Source organism: Miscanthus floridulus, chromosome 16 (genome assembly GCF_019320115.1).
Source record: "Miscanthus floridulus cultivar M001 chromosome 16, ASM1932011v1, whole genome shotgun sequence".
Taxonomy (NCBI): domain Eukaryota; kingdom Viridiplantae; phylum Streptophyta; class Magnoliopsida; order Poales; family Poaceae; genus Miscanthus; species Miscanthus floridulus.
Window position 1 is genome coordinate 46,654,638 of NC_089595.1, and position 12,529 is coordinate 46,667,166.

The window sequence follows — 12,529 nt, forward strand, 5'->3', positions numbered from 1 at the left end:
TTGGCCGGTGCATATTGTCTGAATTGGTGTGGAGCTCTATTGTACTTGCCTTTGTTCCTCTCCACCAATTTCTACTGGATCTTGGCCAGTATAGATACTTTGCTGCACTGTAGTGGGCATTTGTGGCTCAACAGTACTTCGAATTTCATCCTTCAATCCCATCACATATTGTGGTGTAAAGAACATCTCATCATAGTGTGGATTGTGCATGGTAATGTCAAATTGGATAGTTTGGAACTGAGTAGTATACTCCTCAACAGTTCCTGTTTGTTTCAGTCCTAGCAAATCATTCATGGCACTTCTGAAATCATCTGAGCCAAACTCCTCTTCCACCACTGAGCAAAAGTGATCCCAATTTCTGAAGTGGTGATTCTGCTTGTAGGCCTGGTACCACTTAGCTGCATTACCCTCAAAATGGAGATGAGCTGCAGTTATCCACATACCTTCAGGTAGTTGATATAGTTCGAAATAGCTCTCACAATTATCCTTCCAGACCTTTGGGTTGGCACCATCAAACTTGGGAAATTGCATTTTGGGCATGGATTGGGTAGGTAGAGAAGTTGTCCTATCAAACTTTGATGGAGGCTTTCTTTTCTTAGAAGGTTCAGGCTTGTGGGTTCCCTTGTACTTGGCAAACACATTGTCAAAGGTCTCATCCTCCTCATCAACAGTAGAACATGAACTATCATCATCAAATTTGGGTTCCTTCTCAAACTGCTTCATGGTGAGTTGAGCTACTACTGCCCCATTGGCTTTAACCTGCTAGGCTATGATGTAGTTGCTCAGCTGAGTATTGGTCCATGGCAGCACCTCGAATATCCATCTGGGATTTCATTTGTTGCTGGACCACTCCAATTTCATTGACTTGAGAGAATAGCAAGTCAAAGTTTTCCATCACCTGATCCCATCGAGTTTTCTCCTCCTCTGCACTCTTGGACATGTTGTCCTAGAAGAATCTGTGTTTGCTTCGAAGGTTTTGGTGGAGCCGTGATGACTAGTTGGTGAAGGAATAGAGAATATCGCAGTACAAGCAATAGGTTTGGACGATGCCTCTCCCTTCTGCGTGCTTAGTACTTTCACCGCCGCCTGGGAGCGAGGCAGAGCCGAGGGATTTTACACAAGAACTAGAGTCTTGCAACCCAAGCTCATGGACACTCCCCCTCCAACGCCACCGCACCGAATTGATAGCCTTGACTACTGGAATTTTACGTAGGGACAGGTGCCCGACAACCCTTGTCAAGCGATCAATCAGTGCTAGAATTGGATGAGCTCACAATGGTTTTCGCCTCCAAATCGATGATTGTTGGTGTAGTCCCCCAGACGAACAGTGGAGCCAGTAGTTGGTGAAGAAGGGTGGGTGAATCGGGGTCTGGTGGTGGGTTTATGTGGTGGATGCGGGTGGTAGTGGGCTGAATTGGTCAAGGAACTCAAGATCGGTGCCGCCTAGGCCGTCACTGACCCAGCTCAACCTAAGGAGGGACCTCTGGGATCTCAGGTCGAACACCACAGGGGCGTTAATCCGAGATCACCTGCCAACCGGAATTACGAGCTGTAGATCAAAGCGAGCGGAGTCGGACGTACCGCGATGTGGTTGAGCGCCTTGGTGATGGTGGTTGTGTTGTGGCGGTGGTGGTGTCGGGCCATTGGATCCGCCGCGGGTCGTCGATGAAGGGAACATAAGTGGCGCCGGTGGAGAGCTGAAGCACTCCCTACCCACGCCGAGGATACGATGCCTCTGATACCACTTGTCACACCCTTGGCCGCCGCCGGGTCGACGTAAGCGATCGGGAAGCACAGACAAGAGGAAGCGAGCAGGGCAAACCCCTCTGCCTTAGCTTACTGATATTACGAGTCTGGTTGTCCGATCTGGTACAGGGTTCAACACTTATGTGCTTATTACAGACACTGACCTCCTGGTCCCACATGACATTTCGTAAAAAGAAACATAATACATAAATACGCTAAGCCAATGCGGAATACGACTTCTCCTTGAGCCTTCCTCGTTCGTTCGGTGTCCTTCGCTACGTGTGGCACCACCGTCCGGTGTGACAGTTTCCCAGCCGCACCCGGGCCATGCCCATGCGCCTCGTCGCTCGTCGGTACTATCTTGTCAATGCTCAATGCCTGCGCGCGTTCCTTTGAAACTGGGCCAGATTCAGGGAAAGAAACAGTGAGACTCCATTCCTTGAGTCTGAGGCCTTGTTTAGTTGGCGTTTTTTTTTTGAAAAATGGTACTGTAGCACTTTCGTTGTTATTTGGCAATTAGTGTCCAATCATAGTCTAATTAGGCTTAAAAGATTCGTCTCGTGAATTTCGTCTAAACTGTGTAATTAGTTTTATTTTTTATTTATATTTAATGCTTTATGCATGCGTCAAAGATTCGATGCGATGAAAAATCTTAAAAAATTTTACAAAATTTTAGGAACAAACACTACCTGAACACGGACGGCAAAGAGACAGTCAGACAGGAGGGAGCAGCATCGGCATGAGCTGGCTGTGATGGCCCGTGATGACCGTGACTCCGTGAGCAAACGTGCGTGTAGGAGGAGAGCACGCTGCACGCACGCATACGGGTTGCCTGCCTGTCGTGCAGGGCAACGTGTGTCATGCGCTGCCAATTGCTGCTGCCCTGCCGAGTCGGTTTCGTTGTTTCCTGTGTGTGACTTGACTGGTCGTGGTTGGTGAATGATGATGATGCCCCAGATCTGCAGTGCAGGACTTGTCACTTGTGTGCTTTCTTTCTTGAATTGCTTTAAATTGCATTGCATTAGGCGTGGGCAATACCTAATACGGGATGCCGTAAACGATCATGGATTATTTACTGCTGGCTGGTTTGGTGTGAGAGAAAAACATGGTTTCCAACTGAAAATTTACGATCGTTTACGAGCAAGCGAACAGGCTGACGGCACCGACAACGATTACATACAGCAGTACTACTTACAGCAAAGAAAGTAATTTGTACAGTGTCATAGTTTAGTAGGTTAAGTTCGATCAATTATGGATAAAAAATACCAATACTTATTTAAGAATATCGAATAAATATTATTAGATTAATTACGAAATACGTTTTTATAATAAATTATTTTAGAGCTGTACGTATGAATAGTATTCACTAACCTGAACCATTTTTCATGATATGTAATTATTAGTTACGTTTTTTTTTGAAACGGAGGGAGTAGTATTATTTCTCAAAAATCGAGGCTCATCCTTCCTAGCGACCAGCGATCGACGATGTGCATGTGCATGTGCGCAAGACATCGATGTAGAGTAGTGTGTGTATACATGGTATGCTATCCGGTCAGCAAGCGAGGCCTAACCGTGCCGTTGCCGCCTAACATTTGAATGAAACACGAACGGCACCGTAGCAAGCGAGGCCTAACCTTGCCATGCCTCCGTCTGCTCCGGTACAGCTGAAGCTGACAGCTCTGGTCTCCCCTACTTTCTATGTTTGAACACATGCATGTAGTATTAAATATAGACTTAAAAAATAACTAATTTCATATATTACGACTAATCTGCCAGACAATTTTTTAAGCCTAATAAGTCCATAATTTGACAATGTGGTGCTACAGTAAATATATGCTAATGATAAATTAATTAGGCTTAATAAATTCGTCTCGCAGATTACTGAGGACTTCTATAATTTATTTTATTAATACTATTACTATTCGGATACTCTCACGTGACACCCCGATATGACACCTGATATAATATCGTAAACTTTACTCCCTCGATTTAAACACCAGCTTCACATATAAAGTCAAAGAATGTACCATCATCAACCGAACAGTAGGAGCACGACTCACCAAACTGATGGCGACGACCATGACGATGATACTGTGCCTGCTGCTGCTGAAACTAAAATTGTTGTGTGATGGTCAGGCCTAGTTTGGCAGATTTAGAGCCTGTTTAGCCGGGTTTCGAGTGGCTCTGGCTTCTCTGACTTCTCTCATGTTTATCTCCTATAGTGACACCGTTCATCGGTGCCATTTTTCTCTCTTCTTCTTTCCTTTCTCATTGACAGCGCCGGAGCCGGAGAAGTTCGTTTTTTTACTCCTCCGGCTCCAGCTCCTGCGCGCTACAGTGTGAAAGCCAGAGCTAGCGGGAACCCGGCCAAACGCGCCCTTAGTGCATGCATGCCTTGCCTGCAACTGCAGTGCCGCTCCAAGCGCCACCTACTTGGATGATTGGATCAATGGCCCCATTCGCGTGCCTTTAAACCTAGTTTGATCCGTTTCTTTTTCCATCCAGAACAGTGTTTTTCTCTTACAAATTCCTCCAAATTTATCTAGATTCCTCCAAAATTCATCCAAGCCAATAGAGCCACTATACCAATTCCCCCATGCCTGTCATCTGCCGGCATATGCTTACTCCTTTACTAGTTGCTTATTACTGCCTGGCTGCCTCCATGGAATAATGATGGAAGATGATGCATCAACTGTCGGTTGCTACCGAGCTGCGTCCAAAGTCCCCAACTGACGCCCTGCTAACACTACTGCTCGCAGCCTCGCAGGAGATTAAAAAAAACGCTGCTGCTGGCAGAATGCATTCGTTATTTTGGTTAATTTTGACCAAGTTTATAAGTAAATAGCATTAATATTTATTTGTCCAACTAGATTTAATATGAAAATACATTTATAATTAATTTACAGATATTATTTTGTATCTTGTATCAGTAAATGTTAGTTCTTTTTTTAATATAACTTTGATCACTGAAATCGTTTGACTACTCAAAAAAGTAATGGTGACGCTCCCCACCGAGTGTCCGGCTGGCCGAACGCTCGTCTTCACTTGGACCTGTGCACTAGGTCTGACCAACCTATTATTTAAAAAAATCTGGATGTTTCCACCGAAACAGGAACCACCTTGTGCCCCGAGCCCATGCGCCTCACACCTTCTACCGAACCCCCCTCAGTGCCGCGCACCTCGCCCGTGCCTTGCGCCTCGTGCCTCGTGCCGCACGTGTCTCGCGCTGCGCTCCCTCGTGCCCTGAGTCAATCTTTATTGGACGGCAACAAGTAAATGAGCACATGTTACAAAACATATGTTTCATGTGTTTCAGATATATGTTACATATGTTTTATCTGGATATTATAAAAGTAGATCTAGTGTTGCATATGTTGCAAGGGCTATACATGTGTGTTGCAAGTGTATATTTCAAATATTTTAACTGTTTCAATCGTATGTTGCAATTGTTTCATCTGGATGTTACATATGTTGTAGTGTATACACGTACGTTGCAAGTGTGATTTTCAAATGCTTCATCTGGATGTTGCATGTGTTTTATCTGGATGTTGCATATGTTGCAGTGGATATATAGGTATGTTGCAAGTGTATGTTCCAAATGTTTTACATATTTTCAGACATATATTATAAGTGTTTTATCTGGATGTTGTTATATGTTACAGTGGTTATACACATATGTTTGCAAATGTATGTTTCAATTGTTTCACCTAGTTTCGGTATATTGCAGCAGGTGTTGCTCCCCATGGCTCTGACTCGCGGGCACGCATGCGCTGCACGCACCCATACAACGTTGCCTATCTCTATCATGTGGGCCAGTTCCAATATATAGTTGAACGTGCACGCAACGTGCAGTCAATGCCCAAATGGACGAGCACTCCCTTGGTTGGCCCTGTTCGCTTGAACTTATCAGCCATGGTGCATTGTTTTTCTATCACAACCAAATAGCATCAGCCCGCTTATAGCCGAACAGCTCGAAAGTGCATGTGCGCATGCGCCAGAGCGGGCCAGCACCCAGGACGTAGAACCAGGCGCCCCTGCACCATCAGGCTTGGTCTCCCACTGGTGGAGCATGCAGCCAAGGGTCAACATGGGTACGCGCGCTATGCTCCTACCCTCTCTCTCACATGCAGCTAGGCAGGCCCACGCACACGCTCTCCCATGGTGGTGCAGCAGCGGCACACGTAGACCTAGCAGCAGCAGCAGGCGCGGAGCACGCAGGCAGGCAGCAGCAGCAGCTACACTGCTTGAGCGCAAGCAAGTCAGCAGGCACGGCAGCAGGAGGCACGGGCGCGAAGCACACGGGCAAGCACAACAAGCCAGCAGGCGCACAGTACACGGGTGCGCAGGCGTTCGGACGTCCGGACGCTAGCATGGCTCAAAAAGTAAGGATTGCAGTTGTTTTTGTGGACGGATGGTTTTTTCAATAATAGGTCAATAAGTAATTCTTTTGTGGATAGTTATTAAAAAAACTCAGACCACAGTGATGTTCTAGTTTCCAATAGTGCATATAAAAATATATATGCTGAATATGGAATTTTATAATGAACTTGCTAATTACCATCAGGTTACTGATAAACCTTGATTAATAACAGGACTTACCAACAAACATCCTGAAATGAGCTAGACAGATGGATAATACTAGATCACTATAAGAAACACTGAAAAAATACGTATGTATATATAGCTTGGTCTTGATGACACATATATATAATTCCATTTTGCACTACACGCTTAACGTGGATTAGTGAAAGTGTTAATAAAGGCAGCAGCCATGAGCGGCCTACGTGGTACGGTGAGATGAGATGCCCACGTCCACGTCTCGGTCTTGTTGCCTGCTTTCTCTTTCTTATAAGTTTTCTGGTGCAAGTGCCTCCTCCTCTCATCATAAGAGCTGTAAAGAGGGGACTGGACAACGACTTGGCATCCGTTTCTGTTCCCCCACAATTCACGCACAAATTAAATCAAAGGTTCGCATGTATGAAGTATGCATGCATCGTATAAAAATATGGTTCGTGTGTATAAGAGTATATGCAACAAATAAAAGAATATATACTAGCTAGTCAGCCTCTTGTCGTCTTTCTTCTTTGGCTGGCTTTTGTTGCTTTATTAGATGGAGCTGAAAATTAAAGCGCTCTATAGCTAGCTATTTCATTCTACCCAACTTGTAAATTTTATACTGACAACTGTGGTTGCGTGCATGATGCTTGATCCCATCGAGACTTCCTTACCAAATTATTAAAACTTTTTTGCGCAATTAGTGGCTGCTAAGTCTCCAAGCTAAGTGTGCAGCGTGATTGGCTCGCACGGAAACCTTATTAGTCGGTCACACTAATTTGCCCTGTTCAATCTCATCACTCAACAAACCTCGGGCATGCACCTTGCGTGAGATTATAGCTTTGCCTGCGTGCAGCCCAGATTGTTAATTTATGTTATATACGTAACTTCCTATTTAATTTGGAGAAATGTATATTAGTACTAGCTACTGTTCCCCTACTAGGGAATTTGTTAATAGGGAACGAACGCACCGTACCGGCCGGGTCTTCTTGCACCACTGTTAAGTTTATTCGGTATTGGCTACGACAATTATTGTGTGTTGTCATCCGGTGTCTATACAACTTTTCAAACGCTTAAAATGCAATTGGATTGACGAGAATCACTTATCCATTTACACTAATAAAATTCGTTCTTTCACTGCTCCCCGTTCAATCAGTACCAGTCTACTAGAATCACTTCGAAGCGATTCTCGCCTCCCCCCATCAGAATCGCTTCTAGTCTGATTTAGTTAGTACAAACGGGGAGAAATTTTTTTGCGCTGGTGACTAGTGCTGAAAAGGGAGCGAACTAGGCTTAGGCGGGTGGTGTCAACGCGTATGTCGATGGAGTGAAGGGGACTGTAGCTAGGTAGTAAACCACGCAGGCAAAGCGTAGAGTAGGATGGAATTTATTTAATTTAATTTGGACGGCAAGGGAAAACTGTTGCTAGCCAGCCAGACAACAGCGCTGTTGTGTGCTGCAGAGACCAGCACGGCGGAAAAGAAGATAAGCTAGTACTAGTAGGTTCTGTTTATTATGTAATTATTGGATAAATGTCCGTGCGTTGCAACGGAGAAAAAATAGTACCATGATAGTGTAAATATGAGTGTGTTATATTGTTACTAAAAAACAATAAATGCCCATGTATTATAAAGGGCAAAATATATTTATATATATAGTACCATAATAATGTAAATATGAATGTGTTATACTGTTACCAAAAAACGGTATTTCAAGCGTGATGTTTGCAATTGCAACATCACTTTTACACTTTTACATAGGTCTTCACGATGGATGGATAATTAGAATATAATGTGAGATCAAAACCATCTAAAAGGAAATTGTTTTCAGAATACATGCAGTTTGGTTACATAGATCGTAAGGCAAACCTAACCTGTCTAACATCTCTAAAACATGAATTACCATGAAGGAAACAACATGCTGCTATACTCTGGAGCTGAATCACACAGAGAGCTTCAGAACCATACGAACTGAATGGACGAGTCCGTGCAGGAGTCACAGCTGCATGGCTCACGTTCTACTTTCCCAGCAACTGGAAATCATAGGGCTGTAAAGTAGATGTAAACAAACAAGTGCTAAGTGTGCTGCATTGCTTTTCAAGCACTAGCCAACTTCTCCCGCAGACTTCTTAAGAACGAAATTAGAGGATTTTTCTACCCTAGTTGAGTTTTTTTTCAAGCACTAATGGTTGGTTAGTTATTTATAATGCAAAATTTACCTTGTCTGCAATCTTCGTACTTCGGACCACTCGTCATTGTATACATCTAAGGCAGAAGGAATTTCTGGCATCTACAGAGTTGTGTTATGAATATGTAGATAGCATGTCATAGTTAACAGTGGAACAAAAACAGTATGAAGAGTAGGGATACTATTTGCACCCTTTGCAGCATCCTGTGGCCTGGTATGAATCACTCTGCATAATAGACAATAGTAAAGCAATGCAGCAATGAATGAGATGATGTATCATTGCTAGAATGTCTGCTAATCAAGTACTGAAAAACATCAATAATATGAGCAAGAGAAACTGTATTTATGAGGCTTACAGTCCAGTACGTGAACAACCTAGTATTGTTGTCTCCATAGAGGTCAGGGCTAACCTATTGAACCAAACACCGCATAAATGACACACACTTAAAAGTTGCAAGCAACTGCTGAAAATGGTCAACTTTTACTTGACACAAGAATGAGCAAGCTGAACTACTAAACTCAGCTTTAAAATACCTGCCAACCGCCTCTACGCTATTGAGATCCTCCCCAAATGATTCCCCTCAAAATCCAGAGCTTGGACAGGATAAATTTGTCAGCCTGCTGAATCTTGAGCTCCCACACATTAAAGGTGGCCTTTGCACCATAGTACTTATCTGACATTCCATAGCAAAACAAAACAAAACACATGTGCAAACATACAACTTTTCTCCATTTCACTAAACTAAAAAAATAATCAATCAGTCTAAAGTACAATTTGCCATCCCAATGCTATTGCACCATAACATCACTATGAAAAAACAACGGCAGCTCCAATGTTTAGAACAAGGTTGTAATTCAACAATAGAGCCTTTATCCCCAAACAACTTGTAGTTGTAGGATAGTGGCCGGTCAAAATTCCAAGAGTCAACATGAACTACCTTAAGAAAGGGTCTTAGATGAGTAATGATGGGATATTTAACAATAGACACATAAATATTTATCTCCATAGAGGTCAGGGCTAACCTACTGAACCAAACACCGCATAAATGACACACACTTAAAAGTTGCAAGCAACTGCTGAAAATAGTCAACTTTTACTTGACACAAGAATGAGCAAGTTGAACTACTAAACTCAGCTTTAAAATACCTGTCAACCGCCTCTACGCTATTGACATCCTCCCCAAATGATTCCCCTCAAAATCCAGAGCTGGGACAGGCTAAATTCGTCAGCCTGCTGAATCTTGAGCTCCCACACATTAAAGGTGGCCTTTGCACCATAGTACTTATCTGACATCCCATAGCAAAACAAAACAAAACACCTGTGCAAACATACAACTTTTCTCTGTTTCACTAAACTAAAAAAATAATCAATCAGTTTAAAGTACAATTTGCCATCCCAATGCTATTGCACCACAACATCACTATGAAAAAACAACTGCAGCTCCAATGTTCAGAACAAGGTTGTAATTCAACAATAGAGCCTTTATCCCCAAACAACTTGTAGTTGTTGGATAGTGGCCTGTCAAAATTCCAAGAGTCAACATGAACTATCTTAAGAAAGGGTCTTAGATGAATAATGATGGGATATTTAACAATAGACACATAAATATTTATCATGTGTGGAAAGCACAACTGAAACCAGAAAGACTGAACCAAACCAATTGTTTCATTACATGAAAAACCATAACCACTTGATGTAGGAGGGCACAAAATATAGTAAAAGTAATTAACAAATTGCCTTGTCACATTAGAATGAGAAACAAACCTCACATGCTTGCTTAAGATCCTTGAGCTGATTGTTTAGGAACAATGGACTTGTATCGTGATCTGTGTAGACAATAGATAATCTATAGTTAGTTGCTGATATATTGATGATACGACTGAAATATCAGCCCTCTATATTTTTATGTGCAAAATATATCCATGGGAATATATTTAGCACTCTATGTATCAACAATTCACGAATCACAGACCAAGAAGCTATAGCAAGGCATCATCGCTGCATTAACCACAGTACCACACTAACCAGAGTAAATAATTTTCTTTTCAAAGATTTGGCAAATAATTGTGCAGTCATCTAAGCTGCACAGTTTCGGGCAGCCACCTCCATGAACAGGAGCGGCATGCCCTACCCGTCCATGAGCAGCAGCTCAGCAGTGCGTAAGTAGTTGCTGACTCGAAACACCAGACTTCCTACGTTGTTGTGCACGCAAAAGTCGTCCGTGCCCTGGAACACCATTGATCTCCAAAGGGGAAAAATTAGAACCAATGTAGCTCCAGCCCTTGGACCTTGAGGAGATGGAGTGGGACCTCACAGCTGGAATACCTTGGATTTGAGGCCATGGCACCACAGAACTAACGTTGTCGTCGTAGAAGCTGTTGCTGCCACCACCCTCCATCACCGGCGGCTGGAACCTTGCCTCCTGAAGAGATGGCCTGGAGGCCATGGATCCAGCCGATGGGATGGCCGTCGCGCCATGGGCGAGCCGGCGGAACCGACGGGGGTGGGCCGGGGCGGGACCGCAGCGTCGGCGGAGAATGCCGGGGCGGCGGCAGGCGGCAGCATCGGAAGCGCAGGTCAGGGCGGCGGGGTAGGGGCTTTGGAGCGGCGGCTGGTGGCGCCGGCGGCATCGTAACCTCGTGGTGGAGGTGGGGGAAGGGGTAGACGGCGCTGGGCAGTGCCCTCGGCGCCGGCGAGATGCGCAGCTGACAGTGGGGGTGGGGAGAGAAGCCGACAGTAGCGGCGGCGGCGGCGTGCGGAGCTGAAGCCGAGCGGGGAGAGCGGTGGAGATGGGGGTGGGGAGCGCATTTTTTCGCACGAAAGGAGCGGAGGTGAGCGAGATTTCTTTCGCACGCCTGTCAACCATTCTCTTATGAATATTTTAGTTGTAGAGATATACTCCTAATAACAACTTAAATAACACGGTAAAAACATCAGATACTGCCGGCTCGTCTGCTCAAGACTGCGAACTCGGAGTAACTCCACAACTGACCGGCCGAATAACGGAACAAGGGAAGACCGAGGCAAAGAGAATTGATCGACCGGGCAGCAGGCGGATGATCTCAAAACGCGGTTGCCCACCTGCCCCGGCGGCCCGGCCTGCGCGCGTGTATATGATGTTTTGACCGAGGCAAAGAGAATTGTACTACGACAACAGATGATTAGCGTACAAGACCCAATGGACTCGTCAGCAGCAGCAGCTTCCGCGAAGGCGTGCAGACGTGCAGTGCAGGAAGGAGGCAGCGTGGTGCTGCGGCTGCGGTGGATGGATCATGGATCCAGCTTTCAGGTTTCAGCAAGGAAGTCCAACGTGGCAGGAAAGAGAACGAACCCTTTTTACCTTTCCAATAGTCGATCGGCTTGTTCGCCATGCTGATTTGTTATGAGAAAAAAATTTAACTGAAATTAATAAACTAACACGCTGAATAATGGAACCCGCCGCGTACGTGAACCGGAATAAGTCCACGTGCACACGTGCCGTGCCACGTGGGCCGCCGGGCCCGGCTACTACAGCAGCACAGGCAGTAGTACTATTTGTTGTTATTCATATAATTACTTATAAATGTTGAAAATATTAAGGACTTATGCTTCCTGTCTAGTACTATTCAGTTATGCGTTGTCTATTCAGTGATTAAAAATACTGTACAGCACCGTACCTATTTCATTATTAAGGAGACTGTTTTTTTTATTATTAAAAGGATAAAACCACGTAACACATGGCATCTCCAGTTCCTCTAGAATCCATTTGCAAAGAAAGCTCTAGAAAATCGGTCCTTGTTGTCACTCGAGCAATCCGGGGCTACTCTTTCCAATTACCAAGCAGTGGCGTCAAAAAATTGGACGACCGTCCATTTTTTTTAAAAAGAAAAATATTAAGTATTTATGCTTTCGGTGGATTCAATTATGTATTGTTTAGAGCATAAATAGTGTGCGACGTAATGCCTATAGGTCTGCTCGTTTCTCCTATAATTCGTTTTTTCAAATTATTTTTTCAGTCGAAACAGTATTTTTCTCTCATACCAAATTAGCCGAAACAGTATT